Genomic DNA, 23,224 nt, shown 5'->3' with positions numbered 1-23,224 from the left:
GGAGTTGAGTTTTGAGTAGGAGTGATAGCAACCGACTTCCCCTTAAGACCTGATTCTGCAGTCTTGAGAAGTCCCTAAAGTTTGTTGAGTGTGACCTCTTCCTTATTCATGTGATATGTCATACGGAATTGATCATAGCACGATGGTAAGGAATGCAAAATGATATCTATTGCAAGATCCTCCGGGAATTTCACATTAAGCTTCAGCAAACGATCCACATACCTTTGCATTTTCTGCATGTGGCTCGTGACGGATTCCCCGTCCTTCATCATGGTTGTTATCATGGAGTAGATGATTTCATACCTCTCTTGTCGTGCACTTTGATGGTATCTTTCCATCAAATCTTGGTGCATTTCATAAGGGTAGAAATCCTCATAAGACTTTTGGAGTTCTGCTGTCATCGTGGCCATCATGATGCAAGCCACTTTCGTAGCATCCCTTTCATGTGCCCGAAAGTCAGCGATCTCCTGAGGAGTTGCAGTGGTCTCATCAATCTCCTTAAGCTCCTTGTCAAGGACATATTCTTTGTCCTCGTAGCGGGTAATCATTCTGATGTTTCTGATCCACTCATTGAAGTTGGATCCATCAAAGGTGACTTTCCCACACAAGTTCATAAGGGTAAAGGAGCCATTAGGATTAGAGCCAGAAGCATTGTTGAAAGACATCTGAAGAAAAGAGAACAAGATTAGTTTAGATATAAGAGAGTCCTTAATAAAACACCCAAATGTAATATTAAGGCTAGGATCCAATCACAATATAATATAACTTAGAAGAGGTATGCCGTAATCTAAGCTATATCATATTTGAAAGGTAGGTGAATGACGATTCACCAATTTCCACCACGAAAACCGCAATATTTTAGTATTAGGTTTTTTTTTAATGGTTCTTAGAAATTCCTAGATTCTTTGAGATTCAATGAACTTTTCAAAGGCATGTTTCAATCTCGAGTGTGCCCTCCAAGTTTTGTGACTGGGATACCGAGGATCACAAAACGAGGTGTGAAGTAACCATGCAAATCACTTGGTACCCTTAAAGTTTATCACTCAATCGATGTGCCGGTAAACCACACACGCTCCATCGATACTATAATAAACCCTAAGTCACCCTTTACCTACCTTGTTAAGTCCAAGTTAGTGTGTCGGTTAACCACACACGCTCCACCAACGACTTAATCAAAGTGTAAAGTGTAATTTCATGGAATAGCACCTTATTCACATTTTTCCTAAAGTAACTAAGATTGGGAATTTAATAAAACATTTAGTTACTTTATAATATTCATCATACTTTTAATGAGAATTTATAAGTCCTTGTCTTACCCGTTCGGCTAACGACCCTCCACCGATCAAGCAAGCGGTGGGTGAGAGTGGACACCCATTAAGTCACCATTTTATAGGCAACAACCTTATACCCACCTTATAGACCGGCTTCGTGAATGAGGCGTACTAGCGGTAAGACGACTTTGTTCTTATACATATATATATAATTATTAGATCATAATAATATAAGTATAAGGGTTGAATTTTAACTTTTAAAATTCTAGGGGTTGGAACTAAAGTTTTAACTTAACTTTACTTGTTCCAAAACTTGAGGGCAAGTTTTGTAAACTTTCAAAACTTTTCATTTCTTGTAACTTATGAGTTTAATAGAGTAATAAAATGAGGACTTTTCATTTTTCTAACTCTTGTGTTCTTTTAATGGTTTTTAATCCAAGAGACTTTTGGTTTTTCCATAACTTGAGGACAAGTTATGGACTCCATTAAAACACATTATGATCAAGAATTAAACTACCACATAGGTTACAAATAATTCCTATGATCATCTAAACATCATAAGAACAAGAATATGAATATGAACACTTCAAGAATCAAAATCACATTCAATCTTTGTAATTTTGATGACTAGTTGTTGTAAATGAGTTAGAAAAGACATTACACCTTCTAAAACAAGTTTTCAAGTACCAAAACAATTTAGGGTAATGTTTCTAATCCATTTCCAGCAACTGAAGTCGAAATTCTGCACTCTGTCGACCCTACTCGCCGAGTGCATAAACTTACTCGCCGAGTAGGTTGAAGATACAAGTGAACTCGACGAGTCCTCCCCATGGACTCGCCGAGTCCATCAGTCAGACAGCAAGATTTTCGACTTTCTTCAACTTTTAAGCACAAATAACAAACAAACAAGCCTAGGCTCTGATACCACTTGATGGGTTTTGAGCATTCTAACACTTCCTAAGTGTACATGCAACCCTAATAACCTTGGATCTATGTTTGTCTAATTATCATGCAAAGTTGGATTTCCAAGGTTATATTCCTATCTAGCATACATGGGGAACAATTTTAACTTGAATAATAGATAGAATAACTTACCTTGTTGTTGCTTGTGTTCCTTGAAACCTTGTGAGCCTAGCACCCCAAGTGTGATGCCTCAAATGCTTCACACAACACCAAATGCTCTTGGAAAGATTCTTGAGATAATACACACTTCTTAAAATCGGCCAAGCCCTCTAGTTTTTTAGTGTAGCCGATTTTGGTGGAGAATATGCTTCTTATATAGCGTTGACACATCTAGGGTTACACCATGTAAACCCTAATGTGTCATGACTCTTCATTTCCATGACCCATGGGTTTGTAACTCCCATGGAGCATCCATGGAGCATCCTATGGGTAGAACCCAACTTGATAATCCATGGAGCCTCTTAGCCCACTATACAAGATATGGATGATTTACATAATCAACCCATATAGTTAATTAGTTATCCTTTGATCACTTAATTAATTCCAAATTAATTCTTTGATCAACTAATCAAATAATATTATTAATATATTAGAACTTATAATATATTAATAATCTCCAAGTGTTATTTCTCTCATTTAGTCTATCCAATTGCATGGTGCCATGCAACCCAAATGGACCATGCCGGGTCGGGTCAAGTACACACCTGAAATAGTTATGGACTTAGACACCTTATCCAATAATTTTGGTTTTGACACTTTATGTATTTACAAGGAGTCTTGGTTTCGTCTCCCTCTTGAAGCCATACTCCAAGGTCTTCGTATGGCAACCTATAGATATAACAGGCGTCGATCGCGAGGTCATCGAGCATAGCATGAATATTATCCTGTGGAGCACTCCCATTAAACAAAAAAAAAAGACGAGGCAAGAGAATGATAGAAACAAGGAAATCAATGTGAAGGTGGCAAAGCTAGTGAATGCAGGCATCCTACGGGAAGCGATTTTCCTTACCTGGATAACAAATCGGGTGAAGGTAAAAAGGCACGATGGATCGTGGCAAATGTGTATTGACTATTCTGATCTAAACAACGCCTGCCTGAAGGATCACTACCCTCTACCGAAGATAGATCAAAAAGTGGGGTCCTTAGAAGATTTTCAATTTAAATGTTTCATTGATGCCTACAAGGGTTATCATCAAGTTTAAATGACAAGAGAATACGAAGAATAGACGACCTTTCATACCAATCGCGACACCATTTATTATCAGAAGATGCCATTCGGCCTCAAGAACGTCTGGGTAACGTACCAGTGCCTGATGGACAAAGTGTTTGCAAACAAAATTGTCAGGAACGTTGATGTTTATGTCTATGAGATGATCATTAAAATCCATAATGAGGCAACTTTGCTGCTCGACATTGAAGAAACCTTTCAAACTTTAACGAGAACTCAGATGAAGCTCAACCCGGGAAAGTGTACTTTTAGGGTGGAGGAAGGCCAATTCTTATGTCATCAAATAACCAATGAATGAATATTGCCAACCCAAACCTAGATACAAGAATTTCTCAATGCCAAAACCCCTCACAACCTTAAAGGAGTACAAGAAATCTATGTAAGATTAACGACACTTGACAGGTTCATCACCAAGTTGGCCGAGAAAGCCATCCCACTCTTCCAATATTTGAAAGGCTGCATCAACAATAATCAATTCAAGTGGACACTAGATGCCTCTAAGGCCCTACAACATCTGAAAGAAGCTTTGCACTAGCTCCTTATCATTGTGAGCCTCCTGCCGGGAGAGCACTAGCAAATGTACTTGGCAGCATCCGACAAAGCCATATCATCTATGCTAGCCGTTAGGTGGACACTTAGCAGCATGAAACCTATAACTAGCATACAACATTGATATTTGAAACATTATTTAAAAAAAATAATTAGAAGAATACCTCTTAGTTGAAGCTTGCAGAACTTGGCCTTTCAAGAGCTTAGCACCACAAGTGTGATGCCTCAATTGGTTCACAAAACACCATAAAAAATTGGAAGATAATGAGAGTGAGGCTGGTAGGCACCAAAACAGCTAGGGTTTTCACCTTGAATCACTTGTGTGTAACTTGTGCCGACTTTTGGAGCTTAGGGGTTAAATATATAGTGTAGAATTCCAAGGGTCACTTGTAAACCCTAATCCATACACTTAGGCTTATGATCCAATAACTCAAATGGACTAACTCTTCATGGACTCTCACATAAACTAAGCCCATCATGGATCAATGGCCCAAACCATATGTATCACTAATTTACATAATCAGTCCCCGTTGATTTAATTAGTCTCTTTTGATCACTAAATTAATTGCAAATTAATTCTTGATCAATATTAATTAAATAATATGATTTTTCAATTAATATATTATACTTATAATATATTAATAAATCAAAAATAACCTCTTTCTCAAATATCCATCCTATCAAAATGTTCCAGTGAATGCAACCCAAGGACCATGCTACTATCGGGTCAAGTACATACCAATTATAGTTATGGGGTTAGACACCTAATCCAACAGACGTGACAAAGGATTGGTCACGATGTGAGTATCAACTGATGGAAATGTTGACTATTGACTTTGACTTTGAGTGTTGACTTTTGGTGAAGTTGACTTTTGGTTAAATTTCTAGTTTTAGAAGGTGGACTAAGGGTCTGCCGTGTATGGTTTGTTAGGAGCTATATGTCACTCGTTCGTTGGCTTTGTGAGATGTTAACTGTGGACTTTGTCGGCGATGTGAGTTTCCTTCATGGTATCCGTAGGTTGAATGTACTAATGCCGACCCACTAGTTTATGTTGTTGTATGATGGTTGACTTCATGACAACTGGCGGTTATGCTTGTGTTTGCTTGATGACTATGTGATTCTTTGTTATGATATTATATGGTCGTGGTAGGGGTAGGGGTGAAATAGACCCAATATTCGGTTGAAATAGACCGAAGAGGATTGTAAGCACCCAGATATGCTTATAAGTATTCGGTTGAAATAGTCCGAAGAGGATTGCAAGAACCCAAATATGCTTAACAGTATCCAGTTGAAATAGACTGAAGGGGATTGCAAGCACCCAAATATGCTTAACAGTATCCGATTGAAATAGACCGAAAGAGATTGCAAGCACCCCATATATGCTTGACAATATTTGGTTGAAATAGACCGAAGGGTATTTCAAGTACCTTGATATGCTTGGATGTATGTTTATATGGTATGTTAAATTTTGGGGAACTCACTAAGCTTTGTGCTTACGGTTTGCAGTTTATGTTTCAGTTACTTCTGGTTCGAAGGGGAAGAGCCCGGGATGATTGCAGTGCACACACCACATCGCTCCACATTTTATATAACTATGATATATTTTGATGTTATTGATACACTTTGATTCACTATGGTTTTGATGATGTCATCTTGGATAATGGTTTATTAATTTAAAAATAAAAAGTTTTAGTCTTAAATTTTGGGACGTTAAAAAGATCGAAATTTAACTTTTGACTCGAAACTATTGTCGACTCGCAAGTCAAAATAGAAATTCAGATCATTTTCGACTAGTAAGCTCAAATAGACATATAAAACAAAAACTTTCGATTCCATGGTCTTGATTTTTTACTTTAACCAAATCATTAACAGCCGACACTTTCGATTCCACATCCAAATCATATTCGACTCCATCAAGAGTCCTAGTGCAATCACGAAGACGCGATATCAAACCCATATCACTTTCGATTTAAAAAATGATTCAATAACAAACTTGATTTCGAATAAAACACTCATCATCTTATTTGGATTCAAGCATTCAACCACCAATTTCGACTTCAAGTCACTGAATCACAATCAAAAAACTCGATTTTGAATTTTAGTTTGACTCTTCAATTGAATCGACTCAAGAATACTCTTCAACTTTCTATTGTTCCGGATATAAAAGGAAACACAAAACATTTTCAGTCGCGACTACGATCACTCATCATCGAAAATTAGTCACAACTAGCATTTTAGCTAGGAAATTTTATTCCTATGTAACCATTCATCTATTGTAAAACATGCACTTGAATTAAATCTCATTCAATGCTCATTTAGATTCACCATTAATATTTATTAGAGAGTCTGAAGCCCTAAGATCCATGGTTCAAGTCCACCTTGGACTAGGAGTTCCTTATTGGGCCTAATGGACCAATAACCGCCCAACTCAACCTTATTGGACTTAGAAACCCTAATGGGGTCCTATTTGGACCTAATTTAAAAATCTAAAACATTTAGGGCCATTTGGGTCTAGAATAATTCATTCCAACCCTAATGGGCCTAATTGGGCCATAACTAATCCAATTAACCTTAGTGAGCCTTAAGCCTATTCTTTTATTCTAATTGGGTCGTGAATGCTTCCAAGGGCCCAATGAGCTGAATTTTTTTTATGTTTAGGATCCAAAAATCCTAGCTAAGGTCAATGGGCTTAAACTACTTCATCTTTTCTTCTTGGCCCAAAATCTCGGCCCAAGTATAAAAAAAAGAGAATTAAGGGAGGGTTGACTTTGGGAGGTGCCACCTCCATTTTATACATCATACATCCATGCAAGAACCACCATGCAACCAAGCTAGTCACCTCACCCCGCTCTCTCCCTTCTCTTCTTCTATTCTCGGCCGAGAGCCTAAACACACACACACACACTTGAAAATTCCATCCAAACCTCTCAAAGATCATCCTCATCCTTCCTTCAAGATCTCAATAAGGATTCTTCTTCAAACCATTCAAATCTTTGGTAAGTTATTGTCAACCACACGTATCTTCTTCCATCTTGATATGAAAAACTCCTTCTCACATGGTTTTTATTCCATGATCACACCTTAGAAGCTCCATAAACTTGAGATCTACATCAAAGGTGTGTTAAGACCAAAAATCTTTCCTCTTCTTCTTCAAAACCGAAACATCAAAGCAAAGGTGAGTTCATACCCCCTTGTTTTCGGTTTTCATATGATTTTTGGGGGAGAATGCAAGTAAAATGTGTAGATCTATGTGTTAGATGCATGTTTTGTGTGAATACTTGGTTTATTTGGTAATAATGGGTTAGATCTTAGCAAATCTCGAAATTTAAGTATTATCTAGCAAGGATCTATGAACTATGACATTATATACATCACATTACCAAGCCCAAAATGATTACATGTTTAAGATACAAAAGATTTCAACAAAAACTTGGTCAAATGTCAAAATTGTCAAGAAAACAAAAGATAAGGGTAAAAGGTGACATTTATATTTCTTCAGGGGCCAAATAGGTCCTACATGTATAAAAAGGTATTTTTATGCTAAACATACTTTAAAAAGGGCCAAAAATGAAATTTTAAGCTTAATGGGCCAAAACTTTTGGGCCTCAAGGTTTTGGGCCCAAATTGCGAAAAAAATGAAGTTTTGGGGTTCAAAAATGTTATTTGGCCAAAGTTGGAGTCATAAATGTAAATAAACCAACTTTGGTGGTGAAAATAACATTTATTTGCAAATTGGACCAAAAATGTAAAATTTTCCAAAATTGGGCCGAAAATGTAAACTTTTACAAAGGGCTAAAAATGCACTTTTCTGCAAAACAGGGTTCTAAATGTGAAAATATAACTTTTTGGGCTAAAACCGTAAATTTTTATACATTTGGGACAAAATTGCAAAGTTTTATAACTTATGGACTAAAGGGTCATTTTTACAAAACTTTGGGCCTTAAATAAAAATTTGAGGATTATTGGACAAAAGTGTCATTTTTACAAAAAGAAAGCTCTTAACGTCGATCTAGTAAACCTTGAGCTAAAACAAACAACGAAACAAAACGAACGAACGAATTACGTTGATAATCAATTATTGTGCTTAATATTCATGATACTTGGCCGTTGGGCCCTAAGGGCCCAACTAAGTGTATATTGAACCCAATGTGTTCTATGACGTGTTTAGTGGGCCTTGCGACCCACTTACATGTTAATTTGAGCCTAGGTTATGGACTATATGTTTATTGGGATATGTGGCCCATATACATGTCTATTGGGCCCAAATTACCTTCTTACATGTTATTAGGCCTTCGTGGTCCATTTACATGCTAATCGGGATTGGAATGGAATTCATGTGCTTGTGATCATAACTATACCATTGCGTAATCATTTAACGTCGTATACTTATATAAATATGTACCTTTTGAATTCAAAAACATACAACATATGAGTAAACATTAAACATAGTACGAAAAAGGGGTTGAGAATCTAGTGAGACATGTCAGTTGGCACCATTGAGTGTACAATCGTAGCCTATAGTTATAATCAGTGTTTCCTGGATGGAAAGCGGGAGTTTGTGTATAGATCTATATGGGGTAACCCCCCACACCTTAGTTGTTCGCTACAGCTAGACTAGGCCAGTCTAGGGCGACAACATCCTTATCAAGACCGACATTTGGAAAAATACCAAGACGTGTGACCTAGTCATTATCATGCATGGTTATAACGGCTCATATAGGGATTCAATACCCAAAAGTTTAACTTTTTAAAGATAAACTCTTTTAGGGTGTCAATACAAAGCACTTATTTAACGATACAAGATTCAAGACGTTGCTGTAAAACAGAAGTTATCGGATTTTCTGGGGAAATTATTCATATATACTTATCATTATTCAAAATACAATGAATCTAAACTACATTCATATAAGTTATAACTATGAAATTCACACATGCATTTATACTTGATTTTCACATCATTTTCAGACAATTTATAGAAAATATCAGATTTTCTGGGTTTTTGTTTTTTTTTACAAAAGAGACAATGGCTTTTATTCAAACATACTTATGAACTCACCAACATTATATATGTTGACCGTTTTCAAAATAACTTGTATTCTTAGGTAATCGTTAATCTGGAAGATTCGCAAGTGTGTATGGATTGTTTTATGAGCACTTGTCGTACTTTTAACAACTGAAACTTATGTATTTTAACAATGTACTTGATGTGAACAATACCGGTTGTATTATGTAATGTTGGTGATGAATGTGTTATGTTTCACGTATATCCATTGTGATGATTATTCAATTGTTAGTCACACGAACCCCCAGGCGTTTATGCCGTCTGGTTCGGGGGTGTGACAGGTTGGTATCAGAGCAATGTTTATAGTGAACTAGCATATCTAACCATACATGATATGCAGCTATAAACACAATGGGGCTAAATAACACTGAACAAAACAAAAAATTCACACTTATGTGCGCGTAGTAGGATAATAACCTAACAATATTTACTAAAAGCTTCTGGAGGAAATTGAACACTATGATTAAACTTGGGCAGTTATGTAATCATATTAGGGATAAATATAGCCTGATCAACTATATTTATTCAGAATATTACCAACTTGTGTTCGGGAGTAGTCGTAGGGAGAAATGAATCCAAAAGCCTACCCCACTCTCCAATAACACTAGGGAACCCAACACACAAATAATTAAAAATGCTAGGAGAGTAGTTAAAATGTGACTTATATATATGCACTCTCGTTTAGTCAATATGGTTGGTTTCCACCACCCTGGAGATCCTTATTTTCCCGATCAGGGAAATAACGGATGGCTAGAGGAGTCCAACGAGAAGGTCGTTCGCCTTCATCTTCCTATCCACAAAACCCTAATAATCTACGGAGACAAACCTGACACACGACTTCGCCTTATCTCGAGTATCAAGGCACAAAAGTGTTTACAAAAGAAGAATTTCGCATTCCTGGCTCATGTGGTGAATAAAACCAAAGAAGAAGTGAGCATTCAAAACATCCCAGTGGCATGTGACTTTCCAGATTTGTTTCCAGAGGAACTTCCTGGAATACCCTCGGAACGAAAAATCGAATTCCGAATCGACCTATTGCCTGGAGCCACTCCAATTGCCAAATCACCCTATTGGTTGGCTCCTGCGGAAATGCAAGAATTATCAAGCCAACTGAGCGAACTCCTGGATAAAGGATTTATTAGACCAAGCTTCTCTCCATGGGGAGCTCCGGTTCTTTTCGTTAAGAAGAAAGACGGATCCTTCAGGATGTGCATCGATTATAGGAAATTAAATAAGTTCACCGTCAAAAACCGGTATCCACTTCCACGAATCGATGATCTGTTCGACCAGCTTCAAGGAGCTAGTTACTTTTCTAAGATAGATCTGAGATCTGATTATCATCAACTCAAAGTCCGAGATGAAGACATTCCCAAGACTGCTTTCCGAACTCGTTACAGTCATTACGAATTCGTCATGATGCCCTTCGGTCTGACAAACACCCTCGCTGCATTAATGGACCTCAAGAATCGATTATGCCGCCCATTTCTTGATAAATTCGTAATCATTTTCATCGATGATATTCTCGTATACTCCCGAAGTGAAGAAGATCAAAGCCAACACCTCTGATAGATCTTAGAGACCCTTCGAGCTGAAAAGTTATATGCAAAACTCTCCAAGTGTGAGTTTTGGCTCCGCAGTGTGAATTTCTTGGGACATGTAGTTAGCTAGGAAGGAATCCATGTAGATCCCTCCAAAGTCAAGGCCATTGAAGGTTGGGCGATTCCAACATTGCTAATGGAGATTCGTCAATTTTTGGGGCTAGCAGGCTATTACCGAAGATTCATCCAGAATTTTTCTAAGATAGCCAAACCCCTCACCACATTGACACAAAGAGGTGTATTATTCAACTGGACGGAGAAGAAAGAGACCGCTTTTCAAACCTTGAAGCAAGCCCTCTGTAGTGCTCTAGTGATGTCCTTACCAGATGGAACCGAAGACTTCATAGTTTACTGTGATGCTTCGAATCAGGGATTAGGTTGTGTTCTTATGCAACGCGGGAAGGTAATTGCTTATGCATCCAGACAACTGAAACACATGAAGTAAATTATACCACGCATGACCTAGAACTGGGAGCGGTGGTCTTCGTCCTGAAAATTTGGAGGCACTACCTATATGGTACCAAGTGCACCATCTTTACAGACCACAAGAGCCTCCAGCACATTCTAAATCAAAAGGAACTAAACATGAGGCAACAAAGATGGGTCAAACTATTAAATGATTATGAGTGTAAGATCTAATATCATCCAGACAAGGCTAACGTGGTAGCCGATGGCCTAAGCCGAAAGGAGTATTCAAGTCGTCGTTTGAAGACCCTATTAATCACCATCCAATCTCATCTAGCCTCACAGATCAAGGGATCCCAATTGGATGCGTTGAAGCCAGAGAATGTCGCTAGTGAATCACTACGAGGAATGGAGAAGGAGCTCCAAGTCAATGACGACGAAACCTACTACTTCACGAATATAATATGGGTCCCTAAAATTAAGGGATTTAGAGAGATAGTCATGCATGAAGCCCACAAGACGCAATATTCTATTCATCCGGGGTCAGATAAAATGTATTTGGATATCAAGCAGCACTATTGGTGGCCTAATATGAAGGCAGAGATAGCCACTTTCGTGGGCAAGTGTCTTACTTGCGTGAAGGTGAAAGTGGAATACAAAAAGCCCTCGGGACTGATGCAGCAACCAGTGATACCCGAGTGGAAATGGGAGAGGATTACCATGGACTTCATGACAAAATTACCCAAGACAACTAGCGGATTGGATGTGATACGGGTAATTGTAGATAGACTAACAAAATCTGCTCATTTCCTGCCAATAAAAGAATCCTACAAGATGGAAAAGCTGACCCAAATTTACATCAAGGAGGTTGTGAGACTCTATGGAGTGCCAGTATCTATTATCTCAGGTCGAGATAGCAGATTTACTTCAAGATTTTGGCAATCTCTTCAGAGGGCAATGGGAACACAGCTAGATATGAGCACCGCCTACCACCTACAGACGGATGGTCAGAGTGAACGTACCATCCAGACCCTTGAGGATATGCTCTGAGCTTGCGTGATTGAGTTCGTCAAATCATGGGATGCCCATTTTCCTCTGATGGAATTCTCTTATAACAACATTTACCATATGAGCATCAAGGTTGCTCCATTCGAGGCTCTCTATGGTCGTAAATGTAGATCGCCCCTATGTTGGGCCGAGGTGGGTGACACTCAACTAGAAAAAGGGAAATCATCAGCCAGTGCTCTTACAGGACCCTGAATCATTCGTGAAACAACTAAGAAGATAGTCAAAATCAAAGCTCGACTTCAGGCATCGCAAGACCGACGAAAGAGCTATGCTGACAAGTGACGAAAACCACTAGAATTTCAATTCAGGGATTGTGTGCTACTAAAGGTCTCTCCATGGAAGGGAATTATTCGATTTGGGAAAAAAGGAAAATTAAACCCGTGTTACATTGGACTATTCGAGATTCTTGCCCGGATTGGCCCAATGGCGTACAAGCTGCAGCTACCTACCGAGCTCAGCAGCGTGCACCCAGTGTTCCATTTCTCAAATATGAAAAAGTGTCTATCAGATGAAACCCTTGTCGTCCCTTTGGAAGAGATTGAGGTAAACGAGAATCTCCTGTTCGTCGAAGAACCCGTCGAGGTTATAGAAAGGAAGGTGAAGCGTACAAAGCAAAGCCGCATCCTGATCGTGAAGGCTCGATGGAGCGCAAAGCGTGTGCCGGAATACATGTGGGAACGTGAATACCAGATGAAGTAGAAGTACCCTCACCTATTATTTCCTTCACAATCCTATTTTTCAAAATAATTTCGGGACAAAATTCCCTCTAACGGGGGATGATGTCACAACTAGCATTTTAGCTAGGAAATTCTATTCCTATGTAACCATTCATCTATTGTAAAACATGCACTTTAGGTAAATCTCATTCAATTCTCATTTAGATTCACCATTCATATTTATTAGAGAGTCTGAAGCCCTAAGATCCATGGTTCAAGTCCACCTTGGACTAGGAGTTCCTTATTGGGCCTAATGGACCAATAACCGCCTAAATCAACCTTATTGGACTTAGAAACCCTAATTAGATCCTATTTGGACCGAATTCAAAAATCTAAAACATTTTGGGCCATTTGGGTCTAATATTATTCATTCCAACCCTAATGGGCCTAATTGGGCCATAACTAATCCAATTAACCTTAGTGAGCCTTAAGCTTATTCTTTTATTCTAAATGGGTCGTGAATGCTTCCAAGGGCCCAATGATTCGAATTTTTTTATGTTTAGGATCGAAATATCCTAGCTAAGGTTAATGGGCTTAAACTACTTCATCTTTTCTTCTTGGCCCAAAATCTTGGCCCAAGTATAAAAAAAGGAGAATTAAGGGAGGGTTGACTTTGGGAGGCGTCACCTCCATTTTATACATCATACATCCATGCAAGAACCATCATGTAACCAAGCTAGTCACCTCACCCCTCTCTCTCCCCTCTCCTCTTCTATTCTCGGCCGAGAGCCTAAACACACACACACACACACTTGAAAATTCCATCCAAACCTCTCAAAGATCATCCTCATCCTTCCTTCAAGATCTCAATAATTTGCTAAGGTTCTAAGGATTCTTCTTCAAACCATTCAAATCTTTGGTAAGTTATTGTCACCCACAAGTATCTTCTTCCATCTTGATATGAAAAACTCCTTCTTACATGGTTTTTATTCCATGATCACACCTTAGAAGCTCCATAAACTTGAGATCTACATCAAAGGTGTGTTAAGACCAAAAATATTTCCTCTTCTTCTTCAAAACCGAAACATCAAAGCAAAGGTGAGTTCATACCCCCTTGTTTTCGGTTTTCATATGATTTTTGGGGGAGAATGCAAGTAAAATGTGTAGATTTATGTGTTAGATGCATGTTTTGTGTGAATACTTGGTTTATTTGGTAATAATGGGTTAGATCTTAGCAAATCTCGAAATTTAAGTATTATCTAGCAAGGATCTATGAACTATGACATTATATACATCACATTACCAAGCCCAAAATGATTACATGTTTAAGATACAAAAGATTTCAACAAAAACTTGGTCAAATGTCAAAATTGTCAAGAAAACAAAAGATAAGGGTACAAGGTGACATTTATATTTCTTCAGGGGCCAAATAGGTCCTACATGTATAAAAAGGTATTTTTATGCTAAACATACTTTAAAAAGGGCCAAAAATGAAATTTTAAGCTTAATGGGCCAAAACTTTTGGGCCTCAAGGTTTTGGGCCCAAATTGCGAAAAAAATGAAGTTTTGGGGTTCAAAAATGTTATTTGGCCAAAGTTGGAGTCATAAATGTAAATAAACCAACTTTGGTGGTGAAAATAACATTTATTTGCAAATTGGACCAAAAATGTAAAATTTTCCAAAATTGGGCCGAAAATGTAAACTTTTACAAAGGGCTAAAAATGCACTTTTCTACAAAACAGGGTTCTAAATGTGAAAATATAACTTTTTGGGCTAAAACCGTAAATTTTTATACATTTGGGACAAAATTGCAAAGTTTTATAACTTATGGACTAAAGGGTCATTTTTACAAAACTTTGGGCCTTAAATAAAAATTTGAGGATTATTGGACAAAAGTGTCATTTTTACAAAAAGAAAGCTCTTAACGTCGATCTAGTAAACCTTGAGCTAAAACAAACAACGAAACAAAACGAACGAACGAATTACGTTGATAATCAATTATTGTGCTTAATATTCATGATACTTGGCCGTTGGGCCCTAAGGGCCCAACTAAGTGTATATTGAATCCAATGTGTTTCATGACATGTTTAGTGGGCCTTGCGAGCCACTTACATGTTAATTTGAGGCTAAGTTATGGACTATATGTTTATTGGGCTTTTGTGGCCCATATACATGTCTATTGGGCCCAAATTACCTTCTTACATGTCATTAGGCCTTCGTGGTCCATTTACCTGCTAATGGGCTTAGAATGGAATTCATGTGCTTGTGATCATAACTTATATAAATATGTACCTTTTTAATTCAAAATCATACAACATATGCGTAAACATTAAACATAGTACGAAAAAGGGGTTGAGAATCTAGTGAGACATGCCGGTTGGCACCCCTAAGTGTACAATCGTAGCCTGTAGTTATAATCAGAGTTTCCTGGATGGAAATCGGGAGTTTGTGTATAGATCTATACGGGGTGACCCCCCACGCCTTAGCTGTTCGCTACAGCTAGACTAGGCCAGTCTAGGGCGACAACATCCTTATCAAGACCGGCATTTGGAAAAATACCAAGACGGGTGACCAAGTCATTATCATGCATGGTTATAACGGCTCATATAGGGATTCAATACCCAAAAGTTTAACTTTTTTTAAAGATAAACTCTTTCAGGGTGTCAATACAAAGCACTGATTTAACAGTACAAGAATCAAGACGTTGTTGTAAAACAGAAAATATCGGATTTTCTGGGAAAATTATTCATATATGCTTATCATTATTCAAAATACAATGAATCTAAACTACATCATATAAGTTATAACTATGAAATTCACACATGCATTTATACTTGATTTTCACATCATTTTCAGACAATTTACAGAAAATATTGGATTTTCTGGGTTTTTTTTACGAAAGACACAAAGGCTTTTATTTAAACATACTTATGAACTCACCAACATTATATATGTTGACCGTTTTCAAAATAACTTATATTCTCTGGTAATCGTTAATCTGGAAGATTCACAAGTGTGTATGGATTGTTTTATGTAACAGCACTTGTCGTACTTTTAACAATTGGAACTTATGTATTTTAACAATGTACTTGATGTGAACAATATTGGTTGTATTATGTAATGTTGGTGATGAACGTGTTATATTTCATGTATATTCATTGTGATGATTATTCAATTTTTAGTCACACGAGCCCCCGGACGTTTCCGCAGTCTTGTTCAAGGTGTTACAAAAATCGACATCCAAAATCGACTTTCAATTCCTTCAATTCGAAAACCCTCCACCCACTCGTAATACTTCATTCTCATTCTATAGTTTCGATTATTTTGATCTTGGTTCAACTATCAAACCTGAAATTCAGCTCTATAACCTTTAAGTTTTGACTGCAAACTCAATCATTCGAAACACAGTTCCATATAATTTTCGATTGTGGAACTCGATCTACTTGACCAATGTGTGAGAAAAGAGTAGGTGAATAAATCAAGTTCGATTTAGGCTCAAATGATGAACAGTGTTCAAATTAAATTTTGGGCTTAAGTTGTTGAATAGATGAACAGTGATGATTCGATGATTGGGATTATATTTGGATAGATTTATGAACAATAGTATTTCGACTTTGGACTAATTTTTCATCATCATCTTTATTTAATCATCGTTTCTTCAATAAATGAGCTATCAAATTCAACACAATCTTTTTGGAATCTTTTTGAGAATTTGAAAAGCCTCCTTGAAAATTCTTTTTCCATTTGCAATACATGAATTGAGCATGGAAGATCCAACATCATATCCTTAAGAATAATATAAACATTGTAACACCCAGAAGACCTAGAAAGGAAAGGAAAACCCTAAGTCAAGAAGTCAACTCGTCGTGTTCGGGGAGGAACTCGACAAGTCGGAGCGGTTTTTGAGTCGCGAGATTAAATGATCGACTCGGCGAGATGGGGGACCAACTCGGCGAGTTGGTCTGGGTTTGGGAAACCCTAAATTTGGGACTTGGTGCCCTATTTAAGTATTACATTCTCATTCCCCCAACCTCATCTTCAGCCCCCAGACCCCAAACCCTCACCCACGAAACCCTAGAGCATCTTGTGAGTGTTTGATCCATCCTTGAGTGATTTGTGTGCTCTTGAAGAGGAAGAAAAAGAAGGAGGAGGTTGGAGGTTCAAGAAGGAAGAAGTAGATCCAGAAGATACACTCCATTTGCTGTATTTCTTGGTAACCAAGTCTTCATCTTGGCTTTTGGTTTCTTAGATCTATTTATGTCCATTTTATGAGGATTTTGGACCATGGAGCTTCATCTATGTGGCAAGGACGTCCCAAGCTTAGATCTTTTTAGATCTGGAGTCCCTAAGAGTGGTTGAGGCATAAAGGTGCAAGCTTTATGCCATTAGAAAGCCCCATGCAAGCTTAAAGAGATTATTATGGCGTTTTGGAGCCCCAAAGGCCATGCAAGGAAGAAAGGTTCGAGACTTTACGTATTTTTTTGGTATTTAAGACCTTGATCTCAGTCCTCTTGCTTTGGATTGGAGTAATAAGGGTTTTGGGCCAAAGAACTATGTCTTAATGAGCTAGGGTTTTGTCTAAACCCATTAAGAAGGACTATGAGTGGGTAAAGTTGGAAACTTTACCCTTATGAGATCGTTTTGTATACGGAGTTTTGAGTTTGGATCTGAAGTGTAAGAGCTTAACCTATTAAGATGGCCAATCAGACTGGGGGACTCGGCGAGTCCAGGGAGGGACTTGACGAGTCTAAGTGTATTGTCCCGTTTTTGGTTATGTTGGGACTCGGCGAGTCTAAGGGCTGACTCAACGAGTTGACTCGATAAATCGCGACCTTCAGTAGCCAGTGAACTCGGTGAGTCAGGGGTTGACTAGATGAGTTGGATCGCGATCTCAGGATTTTGACTTATTGGACTCGGTGAGTTGAAGGAGCAACTCGGCGAGTTTGGTCAACTTTGAGCGATGACTTTGACCGTTTGACTTTGACTTTGACCAGATTTGTTTTGGTTTGACTTTTGGAGGGTATTTTGGTCTAAGAGTCATTTTGGTAATTGATAGTTCGGGGAGTCGAGTGATCAGCAGTTCGAGGATCTGTCAGCTAGTAGCGAGGGGTTATTCACAGGATTTTATAGTCAGCTTGTGAGGTGAGTCTTCTCCAGTAGGAACGGGTCTAAAGCACCAATGCCAACTCGTTTATGTATGTTAGTGTATACTGGATTTAGATCCGATGTCAGGGTTAGCCCGATGCAGTTTATATGTGTTGGGTTTTGAGCATTCTAACACTCCTATGGTGTACATGCAACCCTAAATACCTTGGATCTATGTTTTCTTTATTATACATGCAAATAGGAATATTCGAAGGTATTACCCTATCTAGCATACAATCTATGATACTTGGGTAATAAAACAAGTTAAAATACATACCTTGTTGATGTAACTTGACTCCACGAAGCTCGAGAGCCTATTTCCCCAAGTGTGACACCTCAAATGGTTCACACAACATCATCAACACTTGGAATAACCATGAGAAGAAGACACTCCAAGCTCAAATCGGCTAGCCCTCACATATGTATCACTTGTGCCAATTTCTTGTGCTAAAGGGGTCCTTATATAGTGTGTACATTAGGGTTACACCATGTAACCCATGACTTTACCCATTCCTTATGCTCCATGGAGTATCCATGGGTCACCACATGGATTAAACCCAACATAAGGAATCATGGATCATAAACCCACATACATAAGAATGAATGATTTACACAATCAATCCCCATATATTTAATTACTTTCTTTTGATCACTAAATTAAGTCCAAATTAATTCTTGATCAATAATAATTAAATAACATAATCTCATATTAATATATTAGAACTTATAATATATTAATATGTCACAATGTCCTCTTCTCACAAACGGTATATCCAAATGTTTCGATGCCATGCAACCCAAATGGACCATACCGAGTCTGGTCACGTACATACCAATTATAGTTATGGACTTAGACACTAATCCAACAATATGTTATGGTTTTCAGTTCGATAGAGGGCGAGGCCCGAAGAAGGGTTATATATATTTTTTCGGGCTACGGTTCGATGCCTGGTGGCACCCGAGATAATAGTGTATGTGTAGTTATACTTGTTGTCTTTGTGATACTTGTATGTGCCTGGTAGGGGGATGAGCATGGGCGGGGGCCCGTACCTCATCACTAACTGAGTGTGGACGGGGTTCGATATCTCATTAGTAGCAGAATAGGGGCAGGGCCCAAGATATGCGGGGCCTTGAGACTAGCAGTTATAGTATAGTGATTGTGTTAGCATGTTTATATGTTATTGTTGTATGTGTGTAGCGGGCGGGGCCCGAAGATAGGCAGGCCCTGGTAGAAACAGATCTGTATACCGAGCGGGGCTCGATGCCAGGCGAGGCCTGATGTCGGATTCATCCGATACCAGGCGGGGCCCGATGTAGCGGGATGGGCCCAATGTTTGTAGTATGTGATTATGTATGGTATGTGGTAGATTGGGGAAACTCACTAAGCTTCATGCTTACAGTTTTCAGTTTTGGTTTCAGGTACTTCCGGTAGAGGAGGGAAGAGCTTGGGATAACTGCATGACATATACCAAGAAGTTTTAGCATGGGATGTTTACTCTGATAAGAATAATATGTTTTGAGATAATACTCAGATTTAATATAACAATATTTATTTATGAATGAAATGGTTGATAGTTATGGTTTTTATTAACGATCTAAGACGAAATTTTCAAACCGTATTTTTGGGATGTTTCAAGTTGGTATCAGAGCCTTGGCCTGAGGCATTCGGGCGCACTTTCGGGTGTGTATGGACTAAAAATAAGGAAGTGGTATAAAATTTTCAAAGGAAAATTATTTTTATAAAGGAACTTTGAGAAAAGAAAAAGAACTTTGAAAAAGTGAAAAAGGGTGTGGTTCATGCAATCAGCCGAGCTTAAGTAAGTTCTCCTAAATTACCCATACATGTTGTTTAGATATGATATGCTTATGAGAACTGCATGCTAGATTAGGACTAAGGATCTAGGAGGATACCTTATGTGCATGTTATGTGTATGAGATTTATGAGTTGCATGCTAGTACAAATTCCTGATATGTGGGTAAAATTACTTGATTATGTGGTTAGATTTTCCTTTTTGTCTGAATGCTACTTGCTTTGTGTTTTGTGGGACTCTGAGTGATGGGAGTTAGCTATTAGGTGAATACGTTAAGTCACATGTGATCAGGGTTGAATAATCTCAAAGTGCTGGATTTGGCCCTATTGTGCAGCTCTCGGTTGAGTCTAACTGTTGTAGGGATGAGTCCTTTACTCGAAGGATTATCTGAGCCTCGTCACATGCGATAGTACTCAGGTAGTGACTAACTGGCATTATGAAGATATCTTCAGTAGCTGAGGACTGGGTTCAGGTTGGAGATTACCCTAGGGCAAGCCTAGGATGAGAGTAGTGTTGGGAGCAATAGTAGTAGTAGTAAGGGACTTGGTGGAGTCGAGGCAGTTCTCGAGGAAAGTAAGGATAGATGTGGAAGGTAGTATGGGACCGTACTACTAAAAGCAAAGGATCCGTACTCAATTCAAGAAGGGCTAAGATAAAACCGAGGAACTTGTAGTGTGTGTGTGTGTGTGATCCCTCAGTAGTGAGGAGTATTCTGATTATAGTTATGTTATGTTGTAGAATGGTGACATTGCGTGAGAGGCCAGTGGGTGGTTCAAGTGCCGGCGAGGGATCAGGCTCGAGTTCAGGAGCCGAGCAGCTCGGGGAGCAGATGAGAGAGTATTTATCAGCGAAGATTATGCATAGTATTTTGTACCAAACCCTATGATCTTTGGTACGGTCAAGGAGGGTATATTGGAGATTTTGGATGAGAAGCTGGGAGCCTTCCGCGCTGAGATGGTAGCCATGATGGGGGAGCGTACACTGAAATTCCGAGAGTTCAGAGCTTGTGGAGCTCCGAATTACCATGGGGCCAGGGACCCCATTGCTAGCAGCAGGTGGTTGGCAGATGTCGCCAACGGTTTTCTCACTAGCTGGTGTCCCGAGAGGGACAAGGTCCGACTCGCCTCCTGTCTCCTGAAAGACGGAGCGCATGATTGGTGGGAGGAGGTTGGGCATGCTATTGGAGATGATGTCGCGCTGGACGCGATGACATGGACTGATTTCTCGGCTAGGTTCAGGGTCGAGTTTGCACCAGTTATTAAGGCGCAACAGTTAGCACGGGAGTTCCAGGACCTCCAGCAGACTACGGAGACAGTGGCAGAGATTACCGCCAAGTTCAGAGAGAGAGCCCTTCTTGTTCCACAATATGTGGCGGATGAGGAGATGAAGAAGGCTCGGTACCACGAGATGCTGAGGAGCGACATCAGGAAGTTTGTGAGTCGGTCCAGCTGCAAGACGTTGGAGGATATGATTGCTCGAGCTAGGGAGAGGGAGATTGACTTAGAGGCAGATAGGAAGAGGAAACCAGTCGAGGTGCAGACAGCCGTGGGATCGGGCAAGAGGCCAAGACATCAAATTCTAGATTGAGAGTTCATCAGGACCGTAGCCGCTGTGGGAAGTGTAGCAGGACGCACGAAGGTGCATGTAGGAGTGGCAATTGTGGTGATTTTGGTTGTTTCAGGTGCAGCCAAATCGGTCACTATAACATGGATTGTACTGCTACCACCACCCATGGAATAGACCTGGTCTGTTTTCATTGCAGTCAGCGGGGCCACAAGAAGGCCTAGTGTCCAAGTTTGGTTACTACATGACATGTGATAGCACCTACCCCTGCGACTTTGAGGATTACCGACAGCCGTCAGGGCCGGGCGGAGGCACCCACGGTGAGGAGCAGGGCATTCCAACTGGTTACAGAGGAGACCCGAGCATCCCCTGATGTGGCAGGTGCGTATCTTTCCCTTTCCTATCAGCTTTTATTTATGATTTATTTTCTATGGTACTGCATCGATGTTAGTGAGTATATTTTAGAATATTATATTTCCTGTTTATGATAAGTTATATGCCATCTGCATACCATGGATGTTAGAGTAGCAGTTTTGAGATGTTTCTCTAGGGCAGGTTCTCAGGATGCGGTCACCGCAACAAGTGTGAGTAGGGCTCGAGAGGTGTTCCGTTAGTTTTCAAGAGTGGTTCCGATTTGGTATTGGTTAGTTTGAAAGCACTAACAGTGGTAAGTGTTGGGTGTTAGCAGATCGACCATTGGATGGTGAGAAGGATTGAGAATCCTTTCCAAGCTGTGAGCTGTAAGGGACTAGCAGGATCAAAGTGGGGGAGATCCCTCCAAGTATTCAAGAGTAGAAGTAAGTGTGAACTAAGGGTAAGTTCGCATCCTTGTTAAGAAGGAAAGCAGCCCAAGTGGTTGTTCGGACAGAGAAGTGCGTAAGTTGGGAGTTTGGGAAACTTCCCAACGTTGAGTTCGGGTATTCATCATAGCGGATGACTGGTTTGGGAAACCAGGTTGGAAATTTCCTGGCAGGACGCGAGTTTAGACAAGATATTAGGTTGCGGGGGAAGCCATAGCATTCGTTAGTAGTTAGCTGAGGAGTGTGGGCAAGGGCCCGTATCTCCTACTTAGTAGGATATAAATCAGGAAAGGGTTGTTCGTTGAGATTCAGTATTGAGTTGGCCTGCATAGCCCTAGAGAGGTGAGACCTTGGGAGAGGCCGCTTTGAGTTATAGCTTGGGTGAGACCCATGGGCGAGGCCGGTGTGCTTATAACAACGTAGGTGGGACATGGCATAAACCTTAGGGTCAAGGCGGGGGATCGAGGATCCGAGGACTGTTAGAGCCAGAGTGGCAAGGTAGATAAAGCACTTTTAGGTACCCGAAGTTTAGACAATACAACCTCCTATTAACCCAACTTGGGGGTGATTGAGAACGATTTGTTTATGGAATGGGTTAGATGAGGAAAATTGAAGATCATATTGGAGATATCGACATTCAGACCTTTCCGTATGGAGACTTTAAACCCAGATGCAATCTTTGATTTCCTGTGTTTTTCTTTTTAGATTTGAGCAATTTTGTATGGATCGAATTTAAACACAATATTGTATCGATCAAAATTTCAAATTTTATTGGTGGGTATCGATTTCATTGGGTCAATTGGGGAGAGGAAGAATTAGAAGAAATAACAATCAGGTTGGATTTATGATTGGATGATGAGTTTTATGGAGAACCCTGTATGAAATTTGGTTAGTTCATCTCATCTGACGAGATTTGGATTGGGGAAGAAATTAAGACAGTGGAATATGTATATTTATTTGGGCTTAGAAGTGGAACTTTTAAATGTGAGATCTGCTAATTTGGCTGATTAAGACAAAAAAGAATTGCAGCCTTGCAGGTAAGGTAAAGAAGACAACAACGGAGGTGAGTGATGTTAATTTTGTTCTTGTGTCTACTACATGTGC

The sequence above is a fragment of the Lactuca serriola genome, chromosome 5 (assembly GCF_051521515.1).
Source record: "Lactuca serriola cultivar US96UC23 chromosome 5, Lser_US96UC23_V15, whole genome shotgun sequence".
Classification (NCBI taxonomy): domain Eukaryota; kingdom Viridiplantae; phylum Streptophyta; class Magnoliopsida; order Asterales; family Asteraceae; genus Lactuca; species Lactuca serriola.
This window is presented reverse-complemented; position numbering follows the sequence as displayed.